Here is a 13,818-nt window from a genome sequence, read left to right as displayed (position 1 = left end):
AGAAAAAGCGAAGATAAAAATCTTAAAGTAGGTATAGTACTTAATTAATGGTTTAAGACATCAAAAATAAATTGCATTTTTTGAAGTTCTAGGAAAATATCACGTGGAACTGAATTATCAGATTAAAAGAATGGGTCAACCAATTTAGTCATATATATATATAGACAGAGACCTGCATTGGGTATGATCGATCCGGTTTAATCAGCCTCGCTCAAAACGGTCACAACTCAGCACAGCGGTTGCAACAAAATTGTTCGATCGAGTTTCGTGCTCAAAACGAAGGAGTTCGACCAGTTGATTGGATTGCTCTGCTTACTGATTGAAACTGATTGTTCGGTTCCGGTATGATGATTGGAAATGATTGTACAGAAAAACACGATCAAGTCCAACGATGCACGAAAACTCAGACATCGATCAAGTGTGCGTTTGAAGTGATTGTGATTGAACCAATCAGATCGAGAATTGCCCTGCGAATATGTATATACATAGTTTGTATGTACATATTTGTGTGTTTTAACGAAAACAAGTTGCGATGCATAAAATTAACCAAAACATTACTGCATATATTTCTTCATTTTTAACGCTTAAAACTAAAATTCAATTAATGCCTAAAATTAATAAACTAAGGTAATGCTTAAAATATTAGGGAACACAAATTTCAAATTTTTATCACTTCTTCATTGAGATCAACAAAAACAAAAAAATAAAAATAGGTAACAAACTTGGTTTCTTAATAGCTAAAACTTTTAAAAAATGAATGTAAAAACAACAAATTATCAACTGAACATGGTCCGAGCCTATTTCTTTTTTCAGTTATAATATTTCCAGCTAAAGAAAAAGAACGCTCAGCGGCTGCGCTGCTGGCAGGAATCGAATGAATTTGCAGTGCTATTTTTGTTAAAAATGGGTATTTCTTTTCATTATTAACTTATTAGTAAGTGCTGTATGTATTTGCTATCATAATATATATAATCATTTGCGTAGGTAGCTTGAGCTCTTTAAATCTTTTATGTTGAATATATAAAAAGGATTACGATCCTTTTGTTTACAAATGTAGTTCTGGGAAAAATACAATAATAACAAAGGATAAAGATCCTTTTTTACAAATGTATTACTGGGAAAAATAAGATTATAAGAAAAGGAGAAAGATCCCTTTTTTACAAATGTATTTATGGGAAAAATAAGATTATAAGAAAAGGAGAAAGATCCCTTTTTTACAAATGTATTTCTGGGAAAAATAAGATTATAAGAAAAGGAGAAAGATCCCTTTTTTACAAATGTATTTATGGGAAAAATAAGATTATAAGAAAAGGAGAAAGATCCCTTTTTTACAAATGTATTTATGGGAAAATAAGAATTCATATTTTTGTACTACTATATAATAATTGTGGCATAAATTTTACATATCAATTAAAATAATAAATTTAAAATGAGCAAAGATTCCATCGAACCACCCGGTATGACCAAACGGTATGATTGTGATCGATCGGAATGTTAGCAGCATTCTCGAACATTCTTTGTTGCTCACACAAGGCGTTCGATCGAGAAAAATCGTTACGAAACAAGCAACAGTGGTTGAAACTGATTGTTCGCTTCGATCACGCTCGCTTACGATCATTCATTTTTGTTGAAGCAAAGTTTTCCGTCACAAAAAATCTGCGTCAATGATCGGGTATGATTAAAAAAATTGTGATCGTTGCAGCTCTCTCTCTATAGAAAACTAGCTGGCCCCACAGCCGTTGTCCTGCGTGAAATTATGTGTCTTGAAATGAAAAGAAAGTTGAATTTATCATTTCATTTTTTTTTTCAATGTAAAGCAGCTTGATAAACAACACCCGTGTGAAAAACATAGCATTTCCAAACTTATGGCACACACTATGCGACTATCCTTGTGTCCTGTTGAGTGTCATTTCAAATGCAATTTTCACTGGAAACTGAATATGTTAGAACTGAAATGGCAAATCGTTGGAACTCAAAGAAATTCGTTGAATCAAGTATTCTGCCCATTGTATCCGATAGCTGCGTCACAATCAGTCGGGTTCCATTACACAGTTTCGGCGCTTGCAGATTGCAAAACATAATAACGGTAGATCAAACTTTGAGACGCAAATGATGCGGTGGCATACCAAGCCTTTCCAAAGAATTTAGAAACTCCACTGGATAATTTACGGCGACGTCTTCATTGTCGAGACGATCGGTTGATTTGTATGAGCACAAGTCTCCCGGAATTTGACTTTGAATCTTCCAGTTTAAGTCAAGAACTTCAGTATTTTTTGGCAGCTAATATGGCGCGTTCATTTAAGGAATCATAGTTATGATAATTTGGCCAATATCCGAACATTGGTGATGAGTTCATCTTTCGTGAATTGATAAACGGCAGATGGAATTGATATCAAACCACCGGAAGCATCAACCGGAATTGACCCATTCCCATTTTTTAGCTAATACGATGTAAAATGTCTTCGGCAATGTCGTATCTCATAATTGACGAGGATTTGAAGGCTGATATGTCGAAATGATTATCGCGAAAAGTATGATCTTCATTTGCATTCGAAGTAGCTATCACATCGTCTAACGTTTGTGTCCACTGATTATCGTGTTCCAGTAATTGTAATTGCACTCACCGTACCATTCACAGTACGTAATGACTCAAATGAAGTTGAACCGCGTACATTAATCAATAGCAACCGATGGTAGAAGCAATCATCGTTTTTCGGGTGGGTTGTGTAAATTCGTCCTAATGCATTAGTTGAGAATACACCTGAATGTCCATCTACTGGTTGGTCATGCTTTCTGCGTAACTATTTCTTCGACGATGCATTCCCTGAATGCAAGGTATTTTCGAATAGAACAATGTTCTCGTAAGCGGATCACCGACGAAAGTTGAGAAAAAAACTCGTCAATGTTAATTTTGTTGCTGGCGGTGTTACCGCTGGCTGTAATGTATTCTCTGGGCTGAAATAAACTCTTTGGCCAATCTCCACATTAACTGCGAGACGCACAACAATAGGAAAACGTTTATGAATTGCAAAAGTAAATATCCTACAAAGCGCTTTAACCGCCATTTTGTTTCCCTTGGGGACGTACTTACCAACGCGTTTGATCGATTTTACCAAACAGCAATACTCAACATTGATATGAGTTTTGAATGTGAATTAGACAATAGTGGCGAATATAGTACGATCCATGTGTTGTCAACTTCGATATTCATATATCTACATCAGGAATTTCCAGAGAAATGATTTCATCAATTTGATCTGGTGTAACCATCATCCAAAAAACCTATATTTTGCCACTCAACAGAGTAGATCTAGCTAAAGTCAATCAAACATCGTAACTGTTCTTTGAAAAGTCGTGCTGTGACATCGTGACGATCGCTTACTGATTGACCGCGATCCATAATTCCGCACGTATGTCACCGCATCCTGGGAGTACTTCTTGCCTTGCCTTGGGCTGCCATACTTTGACGGCAAAAATAACACCGACCGATATTAGGGCGATCTCTTGGTGGCTTCGTAACAAATTTCAATCTGCAATTGACCCCTTTGTGTGAAACACACGTAAAGTTTTCACTGAATAATTTTCAATAATTTTTCTTTTGAATAGCTGGAATAAAAAAGCAAGCGACCGAAATTGAACTATTCAAATAATTTACAAACCAAAATATTGAAAAACAAAACAAACAAAAATTGATAAAAAATGTACGAAAAAAAATTACCTTTTCGAATTAACCAATTTTCCGACTTTTCATTAAGATACTTTTATTTCTAACCCTTCCCTGATCCACAACGGACAACCTATGAAAATTTTAACAATATTGGTTCAGTCTTTCTCATAGCGTTACTAACGAACAAACATTCATTCGTTTGTATGAGAAAAAGAAAAGGGCTGTTTCCGGCAATTATTCGAATTTTCTCTCTGTAAAAACCATCCTTGAACCTCAACGAACATTTTAAAAAAAGAATTATCAAATTTGGTTCAGTCGTATGAAAGTTATGAGCGTACATGCAGTTTGGCGATTCATTTTTATTTATATACATATGTAGATATGTATGCCTTAAATATGAAAGCAGAGTGCCTAAGCCATGCCTAAAACAATGTCAAAAAAATTGGAAATTGAATTTTATAGGAAAAGTAAATTGTGGGACGAATAATTTTATTGATGAAAAGAAAATTAATTTGTACGGACAAGATGGGACATGGTGGTGGATCATTCATGGTATAGTCAGCTTTTTCATCAAAAGGCAAGTCCAAAATGTGCTTTGTGCCGGGCAAAATGTATGCAAAATTCACAGGGCAAAATGTTCAATATGATAGCTTTAACCCTCTCAAACGCGAAGTCCCTTATAAGAGATTTCAACAATTTCAAAACTATACTACATTTTATTAAACTTATTTTAAAAATATTTATGCAGGCTATTATTATAAACTAAAGTGCCTTATTAGCTTCAGTTTGTGATGACAAAAATTGTGTTTATAAAGTGTTTCTTAAAAGTTAATTCTGGAGTAAATTTTCCTTAATTTTTTTTTTTTTAATTGTAAGTATTCTTGATATCTATATTTATTAGTTCTTAAAAAAAGTGATAAAAATACACCAGCTATATCTCAGGATTGGAGGATGGAGTCATGTGTAGAAGTTCACGCAAGTGAGGAAAGTTCTCTGATTCACTTGGGAGTGGCCAGAAACGATTCTTTTACATATGACTCAAGCAGCTTACGACTTCCGGTCTTTGACCAAGTATCCTCAGGGTAGCCTAAGAACATCCGTTTGAAGGCGAGCTAAAGTGATAAGGCGAAATATCCCCTACTTAGGGTTGTGCGCTGAGCTTGGGACCCGCCACGTAAAAAAACACCCCCAATGAAAAAGCAAACACAGCCTCGGATGAGAGACCCCCCTTTTGATGATGACTATGGCAAACGAAATAAGAACTATGAATTGAGGGCATGCACTTGGAATGTCCGGTCCCTTAATTGGGAAAGTGCCGCTGCGCAGCTGGTAGATGTCCTGGTAAAGATAAAGACTGACATCACCCCCGTCCAAGAGATACGATGGACGGGACAAGGACAGAGACGAGTGGGTCCTTGTGACATTTACTACAGTGGCCATATAAAGGAGCGTACGTTAGTTTATACAGCCCCTTTTCGTGCTGTCAAAGGCAGCTTTGAAATCGACGAAGAGGTGGTGTGTTCGATTCTCCTTTCACGGGTCTTTTCCAATACTTGACGCATGGTGAATATACACATGATTTGCCAGGTCTAAAGCTGCACTGATTGTTGATGGTGGACTTTAATCTTTCACGCAATATGTTCGGTTGAACAGTATATGCGATGTTTAGGAGACTTACTCGTATACCACGGTAGTTGGCGCAGATTGTGGGGTCTCTCTTTTTGTCGATTTAAACGTTTATCCACCGGAGTGAATGACAGTACTCGCCGACGGTGTCTCTCTTCCAACACGAATCCCACACCAAACTTGCGCTTCTTTATAATGCCACAAGGACCTACTCGTCTCAGTCCTTGTTCTCTCCATCGCATTTCTTGAACGGCGGAGATATCAGCCTTCACTCTAACATGGACATCAACCACCTGGGTAGCGGCGCCTTCCCAATTAAGGGACCGGACATTCCAGGTGCATGCTCTCTTATCGTAGTCCTTATTCCGTTTGCCATGGTCGTCATCAGAAATTAGGACTCTCATACGAGCTTGTCGATTAGTTACTAGGGTTTTTAACGTGGCGGATCACAAACCCAACGCACAGCCTTGTGCAGGGGATGTTACGCCTTCTTTAGCTCTTCAAACGGATGCTCTTTGGCTACTCTGCTTGAGTCATACGTAAAAGAATTTTTTCTGGCCACTCTCAAGTTGATGGCAATCAGAGAAATTTCCTCAGAGAAATTTCTACACATGACTCCATCCTCCAATATGTACCTACTTAACCCCCATGTACCCGGGTACCCACCGGAGTGTATTTTGTTTAATAATATTTTTTCTAAAAAAGATAGGCTAAAATCATCTTGGATCCCCAAGGTTTAACCGATTATCTAGCGAATTGTGCATTACACACAGTTTAAATTTTTTGAAGTGAAACTTCTTTACGCGCGCTTGGCTTGAGGAGTAAGCTGACGAACGCGTAACTAAAAGTGTGATCAGGTGAAGCGAACGGTAATTGGCTTGGGGAGTAAGCTGACGAACGCGTAACGAAAGGTGTGATCAGGCGAGGCGAACGGTAATTGGTGGGGGATATAGGCAAGCGTCAGCAGTGCGCGCGCACATTTTGAAGTGAAACTTCTTTACGCGCGCTTGGCTTGGGGAGTAAGCTGACGAACGCGTAACGAAAAGTGTGATCAGGCGAGGCGAACGTCCGAAATGCTTTGCTCACGTTTGCTCACTTCACGAAATGTTCTATTCAATTCCAATCACTGAGCGAAACACAGGGTTGAGTAAAAATCAGCTAATGTTGACGAACCGCTCATTCGCGTACAATGTGAGCCTTCGGTCCGAAATGCTTTACTCACGTTTGCTCACTTCACGAAATGTAGAAATCAAAACATTTTAATTTTTGGCGAACATTTGCGCGAACTGTTCGTGCGTGTATGGCGAAATAGCTCATAATCGTAGTAATTTCTGAACGGAACAGACGTGCGCGGAAAAGTAAAATGGATAATAAAAAATTTCTAAGTGAATTTATTGAAATTTATAAATCTTTGCCATCATTGTGGCAAGTAAAAAACAAAGATTATTGTAACGGAATTAAAAAAAATAATGATTATGCGACTTTAATCGAAAAATTAAAAGAAGTAGATCCTGATGCCACAAAGGATACAGTCATAAAAAAAAAATAATTAATAATAATAATTAATAAATAAATAATTTCTACGCTTAATTGCCACAGCGAGCAGTATTGCTGCAGCACAATTGTTGTCCGTATTCATCGCTGTCTGAAAGAGAACTAATGTTCGGCCAAAAGTTCGTATGGTGTATGGCCAAAGCTGCGAACAAGATTGCGGAATGTTCGCGCAAATGTTCGTGTCGTGTATTTGGCGCTTAATAAACAAGCAGTATTTATTTGTTTGTAATTGTTGATTAATGTACCCGGTTATTTGTTTAACCCTTGTGTTGCCACCCAAAAAAAATCACACTGTCTGCCGCCCCGGGTACCCGTACGCAAATTCGTGCGTATAAGTGCATTATACGTAAAAATAATTGAGTGCATTCTATCAGGATCTATTTATTGACATCTGAGAAAGGTATTTCTACTTGAATGTACCATATAAATTATGTACAGACACCTTCATAGTCCTAAATCAAGAATAAAACGCGCGCTGCTCTAACGTAAATTTCTCGTTTTTGCGAAGGCCAGTTGCGTGGAATTCGAGTGGTGGGGAAACAGATCGCTCTCTGAATTGCTTTGTACCAGAATTCCGTGAAACGAATATAAGCGGTATAGCTAAGTTTCCGTCGTTGACTCACTAGAGTCACTCCAGTCAGTGTCGGTAGTTCGTTAGCGTGTGTGCATTACTTATCGATATTCGTACTTATTTATTAATTGCAATACTATTGAAAAAAGTTTGTGAAGTGATAAGTAAAGATAATTGTATTTTATTTATATACCTAGATAAATAAAACGATGGAGGAGTTACCGAAAGCACAGTTTTTGAGGTAATAGCAAAGTTAATGCAAAAAATATGAGTAAAATAAACATAAAATATGAATAAAATAAAATAAAAAGAAAAACAAAGCTGTAATTCTTATTAGTACGATGCACTATGATTATGAAATGTCTGATGCAGCTTACAAAAAACAAGAAATGAGTTTGTTTTATAATCAAACAAAAGCTGGCGTTGACACCATGGACCAAATGTGTACGAGGTACTCCACCCAACAGCGAACGTGTAGATGGCCGTTGGCTTTCTTTTTCAACATCCTCGACATTGCAGGTGTGCCTGCTTATGTCATCTACTATGAGAATAACAGCATGCTTTGCAAGAAAACAAACAGACGAAGACTTTTCCTTCGACAATTGTGAGAAGAATGATCAAATCCGATGATCGAAGAACGTGTCCTGAATCAGCAAATAATGCGAAACCACTCTACCAAAATCCCAGTCGAAAGTTTCTTTGCGCAGCAGCCTATTCGCAAACGCCGAAAGACACTTGAGTGCGATAAGCCCGTATGCGGTCAGCTTTCGGTGAATATTTCTAAATGTTTACATTGCAATGAGTAATTTTTCATTTCTCTTAAATTTTTAATTAATTCTTAAAATTTAGTTATTCAAATTTCCTTGTTTAAATTATTACTTATATTTCACTGTGCACAAAGCAAAAAATTCATTAATTTTTTTGTAACTTCATGTCGCAAAATAAAATTATTATTATTATTATATACAGCAATTTTTTATCAATAATGAACATAATTTGTTGTAGTTATCTTATAGATACTTATTTACTACCTAAGAGGAGTAAAATTATAATCATAATGTTTTATACAAACTGCGCCGAACTTCTGTCGGGGTACCCAGGTACCCGGGTGGCTGAGACGTGTTTTTATTTTCAAATGTAACATTTAGAAAAAAAGTGAGTGTGCTTATGACCGCACGACTGAAGTGAAACTTCTTTCGCTCTATCTATATGTATATATATGAATGTGTGTGTGCAATATATACATGTATGCACATATATATATATATTAATTTCCTACAAATATTTAAATTTATTTTATGTTTTCATTAGTAAATTAATATTTTTGCATAGATCTTTTATTTTTTTTCATTGTTTTATTCGTTATTTTCATTATTGGGTACATCAGTAATTACTGTGGTTGATTGTAAAACCGAGACAATTGGCTTATGATACGAGAAATACGATACATTTATTTTAAAATTAAAATTAGACAGAAATCTGGAAAAAACTGCATCGATTGTTGTTCCATGTCTTGTAGTTGGCTCATTACGGTCATTATTCATTTGTAATTCTAAGAGTTGTCCATCTTCGGATGCGAAATTGATATTGAAATCTCCTGCTAAGATTAGTGGCAACGTATGATAGTTTTATCCTAGTTCTTCAGAACCTACGCGACCATAAATCATAAGTCTTCTGTATATAAACTTTATGATATTATTAACTGTGTTAATAATTAAATGTAAACAACTACCATTATGATGTTTGTTCCATCGTCCAAAACACAGTGAGCAGCACATATATCACCAATTGATGACTAACCAATATCAACTTCACGAATATGTCGTAATAGAATGTCCATGTTCGAAGTTACTTTATTCGAGGTATCATTCGATTTCTGATAAATTGCCACTCCTGCTGATCTAACATTTTTACGCTTGAATTTCGCAATACAATCAAAATTCGGGATGTCAATATTTTCATCGTCATTTGACCAGGTTTCTGATAAAAACAGGATATTGCTTGAATCAATTGCGGGATCGCTCAAGTCCGGTACGTGTTTTCTGAGACTTTGGCAATTAAAAGTAACCATGGACAACTTTTTTCTGTCATTCATAAAATCGAGAATCGTTCTACCAATTGGGGGCCATCCATAAATTACGTCACACCTTGAAGGTGGGGGAGGGTATCATTCGGAAGTGACATTATGTGACAAGGGGCAGGGGGGGTCAAAAGCTTTGTGACATCACATTTCAAACGACAACGACGCTAAGTTTGCTCCATTATTCCTAAGACATTATTAAATCTCCAAGCATCATTCCCTCTGAAACAAGTTCCACATGATAGTTATTGCCCTAGTGTCGGGTCATACTTATTTAAAAGATCGTGTAGCATATGTGGCCTATATTTTTCTTCATATAAAGCTACCAATCAACCCAAACAATCACATAAAAAACAAGAGCTGTTACCTATCGCGAAAATTCGTCCTCAAAGAATTGGGGATAGACGTGCCCGAAAGATTCTCTGTTTAATGAATGATGACGATGCTTCATGGATGGAAGAAGACGATGTTGATACGAAAGATGTTCCTGACATCCGAATTCAGAACGAAAATAAAGTGCCTGATTTACCAGTAATAAATGATATAAAGGAGTGGGTCAAAAGTCCATGGACACAAGATGATTAAGTTTTGTATTTTTAATTAGCATAATTAAGTATCTGTTATTTCTTGACTAGCCATTTGTTGTGTCTGTACTTTAACATTTAACTAAATATTGATTTTATTAAAGATTATTCAATAAATATAAGAATAAATAGAATAACCTGTTTTTTTTTATTTTTTGATAAATCCATAAAATTGGAAAATGTGTGACGTCACGACAGGGGGAGGGGGAGTTCAAACTGTGACAAGGACGGGGGGAGGGGCTGAAAAGTCCTTAAATTCGTGTGACGTAATTTATGGATGGCCCCTTGTTGACGATGTGTTCAACGATAATCGGTGAAATTCATTTTATAAAGATATGATCGATGTATCATTTTTTCTATTGGAATTGAATAGAAACTTTTGCGTATGAGCTGATTCAAGGAAAAATTGAGTTTTGCAGTTTTCTGATACATACCAGGAACTGCAAAACTCACTTTTTCCTTGAATCAGCTCATACGCAAAAGTTTCTATTTAAGTCCAATCACTGAGCGAAAGTGAAAATGTTGCTCTATCACGAGTTACCAGTATTGACGGACTCTACATAGTACCAAAAGACAATGATAATAGATTTAACATGGGCGAAAAAATGATACATCGATCATATCTTTATAAGATGAATTTCACCGATTATCGTTGAACACATCGTCAACAAGGGGCCATCCATAAATTACGTCACACGAATTTAAGGACTTTTCAGCCCCTCCCCCCGTCCTTGTCACAGTTTGAACTCCCCCTCCCCCTGTCGTGACGTCACACATTTTCCAATTTTATGGATTTATCAAAAAATAAAAAAACAGGTTATTCTATTTATTCTTATATTTATTGAATAATCTTTAATAAAATCAATATTTAGTTAAATGTTAAAGTACAGACACAACAAATGGCTAGTCAAGAAATAACAGATACTTAATTATGCTAATTAAAAATACAAAACTTAATCATCTTGTGTCCATGGACTTTTGACCCACTCCTTTATATCATTTATTACTGGTAAATCAGGCATTTATTTTCGTTCTGAATTCGGATGTCAGGAACATCTTTCGTATCAACATCGTCTTCTTCCATCCATGAAGCATCGTCATCATTCATTAAACAGAGAATCTTTCGGGCACGTCTATCCCCAAGTCTTTGAGGACGAATTTTCGCGATAGGTAACAGCTCTTGTTTTTTATGTGATTGTTTGTGTTGATTGGTAGCTTTATACAGGGTGGGCCATTTAAAGTTGACCCATCTGGCAACGCTGTACCTTTTAACAGCGCTGACAAATCGGCTAATGTCATACCGCGTTAGAAGCGTCATTCGAAGACAATTTATACCATGGAACAGTACACTCCAAAAGAACGCGCTGAAATTGTTCAGCTTTATATTCAAAATAACTTTTCAATTGTGTTAACTCAACGTGCGTTTCGCAAAAAAAATAAAGTGAAAAGTGCTCCAGTTAAGAACACAATTAAGTCTTTATACGCAAAATTTGTGAACACCGGTAATCTCAGTAATGCCAGTCATGCATCCAGACAACGCACAAGACGTTCTGATGAAAATATCGAAGCTGTACGAGCCAGTATTGAGGAGACTCCATCGACATCGAGTTATCGCCGCTCTCAGGAATTAGACATCTCTCGCACCACTCTCCGACGCATAATTCATAAAGATTTGAAGATGTTTCGACGTGAAACAGCCGCCATATCATCCGAAACATTGGCCAAAGTCATGGAAAATGTCGAAAAAAGAGTGAATTTAGCTGTCAAAGCTAAAGGTGCCCATTTACGCGATCTAATTTTTAAATATTAGCTGAAACAAATCCCCTTGGACCAAAATAAATTATTTTTGAAATGAACAAAAAACATTGTTTTCTTTTGTTCTTTTTTTTTAGAAACAAATGGGTCAACTTTAAATGGCCTACATTGTATGAAGAAAAATATAGGCCACATATGCTACACGATCTTTTAAATAAGTATGACCCGACACTAGGGCAATAACTATCATGTGGAACTTGTTTCAGAGGGAATGATGCTTGGAGATTTAATAATGTCTTAGGAATAATGGAGCAAACTTAGCGTCGTTGTCGTTTGAAATGTGATGTCACAAAGCTTTTGACCCCCCCTGCCCCTTGTCACATAATGTCACTTCCGAATGATACCCTCCCCCACCTTCAAGGTGTGACGTAATTTATGGATGGCCCCCAATTGGTAGAACGATTCTCGATTTTATGAATGACAGAAAAAAGTTGTCCATGGTTACTTTTAATTGCCAAAGTCTCAGAAAACACGTACCGGACTTGAGCGATCCCGCAATTGATTCAAGCAATATCCTGTTTTTATCAGAAACCTGGTCAAATGACGATGAAAATATTGACATCCCGAATTTTGATTGTATTGCGAAATTCAAGCGTAAAAATGTTAGATCAGCAGGAGTGGCAATTTATCAGAAATCGAATGATACCTCGAATAAAGTAACTTCGAACATGGACATTCTATTACGACATATTCGTGAAGTTGATATTGGTTAGTCATCAATTGGTGATATATGTGCTGCTCACTGTGTTTTGGACGATGGAACAAACATCATAATGGTAGTTGTTTACATTTCGCCCAATAACACAGTTAATAATATCATAAAGTTTATATACAGAAGACTTATGATTTATGGTCGCGTAGGTTCTGAAGAACTAGGATAAAACTATCATACGTTGCCACTAATCTTAGCAGGAGATTTCAATATCAATTTCGCATCCGAAGATGGACAACTCTTAGAATTACAAATGAATAATGACCGTAATGAGCCAACTACAAGACATGGAACAACAATCGATGCAGTTTTTTCCAGATTTCTGTCTAATTTTAATTTTAAAATAAATGTATCGTATTTCTCGTATCATAAGCCAATTGTCTCGGTTTTACAATCAACCACAGTAATTACTGATGTACCCAATAATGAAAATAACGAATAAAACAATGAAAAAAAATAAAAGATCTATGCAAAAATATTAATTTACTAATGAAAACATAAAATAAATTTAAATATTTGTAGGAAATTAATATATATATATATGTGCATACATGTATATATTGCACACACACATTCATATATATACATATAGATAGAGCGAAAGAAGTTTCACTTCAGTCGTGCGGTCATAAGCACACTCACTTTTTTTCTAAATGTTACATTTGAAAATAAAAACACGTCTCAGCCACCCGGGTACCTGGGTACCCCGACAGAAGTTCGGCGCAGTTTGTATAAAACATTATGATTATAATTTTACTCCTCTTAGGTAGTAAATAAGTATCTATAAGATAACTACAACAAATTATGTTCATTATTGATAAAAAATTGCTGTATATAATAATAATAATAATTTTATTTTGCGACATGAAGTTACAAAAAAATTAATGAATTTTTTGCTTTGTGCACAGTGAAATATAAGTAATAATTTAAACAAGGAAATTTGAATAACTAAATTTTAAGAATTAATTAAAAATTTAAGAGAAATGAAAAATTACTCATTGCAATGTAAACATTTAGAAATATTCACCGAAAGCTGACCGCATACGGGCTTATCGCACTCAAGTGTCTTTCGGCGTTTGCGAATAGGCTGCTGCGCAAAGAAACTTTCGACTGGGATTTTGGTAGAGTGGTTTCGCATTATTTGCTGATTCAGGACACGTTCTTCGATCATCGGATTTGATCATTCTTCTCACAATTGTCGAAGGAAAA

At 36.0% G+C, this 13,818-nt stretch overlaps 2 protein-coding genes across 5 annotated transcripts in view; both read left to right on the top strand.

The window, feature by feature from the left end:
• LOC125775357 (uncharacterized) overlaps positions 1-13,818 on the top strand; it is a 322,796-nt gene that overhangs the window by 100,083 nt on the left and 208,895 nt on the right. The window lies entirely within an intron of this gene.
• LOC125775396 (uncharacterized) overlaps positions 1-13,818 on the top strand; it is a 151,365-nt gene that overhangs the window by 18,118 nt on the left and 119,429 nt on the right. The gene's annotated exons all lie outside the window — the stretch shown is intronic.

This window comes from Bactrocera dorsalis, chromosome 1 (genome assembly GCF_023373825.1).
Source record: "Bactrocera dorsalis isolate Fly_Bdor chromosome 1, ASM2337382v1, whole genome shotgun sequence".
In the NCBI taxonomy this organism is placed as follows: Eukaryota; Metazoa; Arthropoda; class Insecta; order Diptera; family Tephritidae; genus Bactrocera; species Bactrocera dorsalis.
Note: the sequence above shows the minus strand (reverse complement) of the source record. Positions and strands in the feature narration are given on the sequence as shown.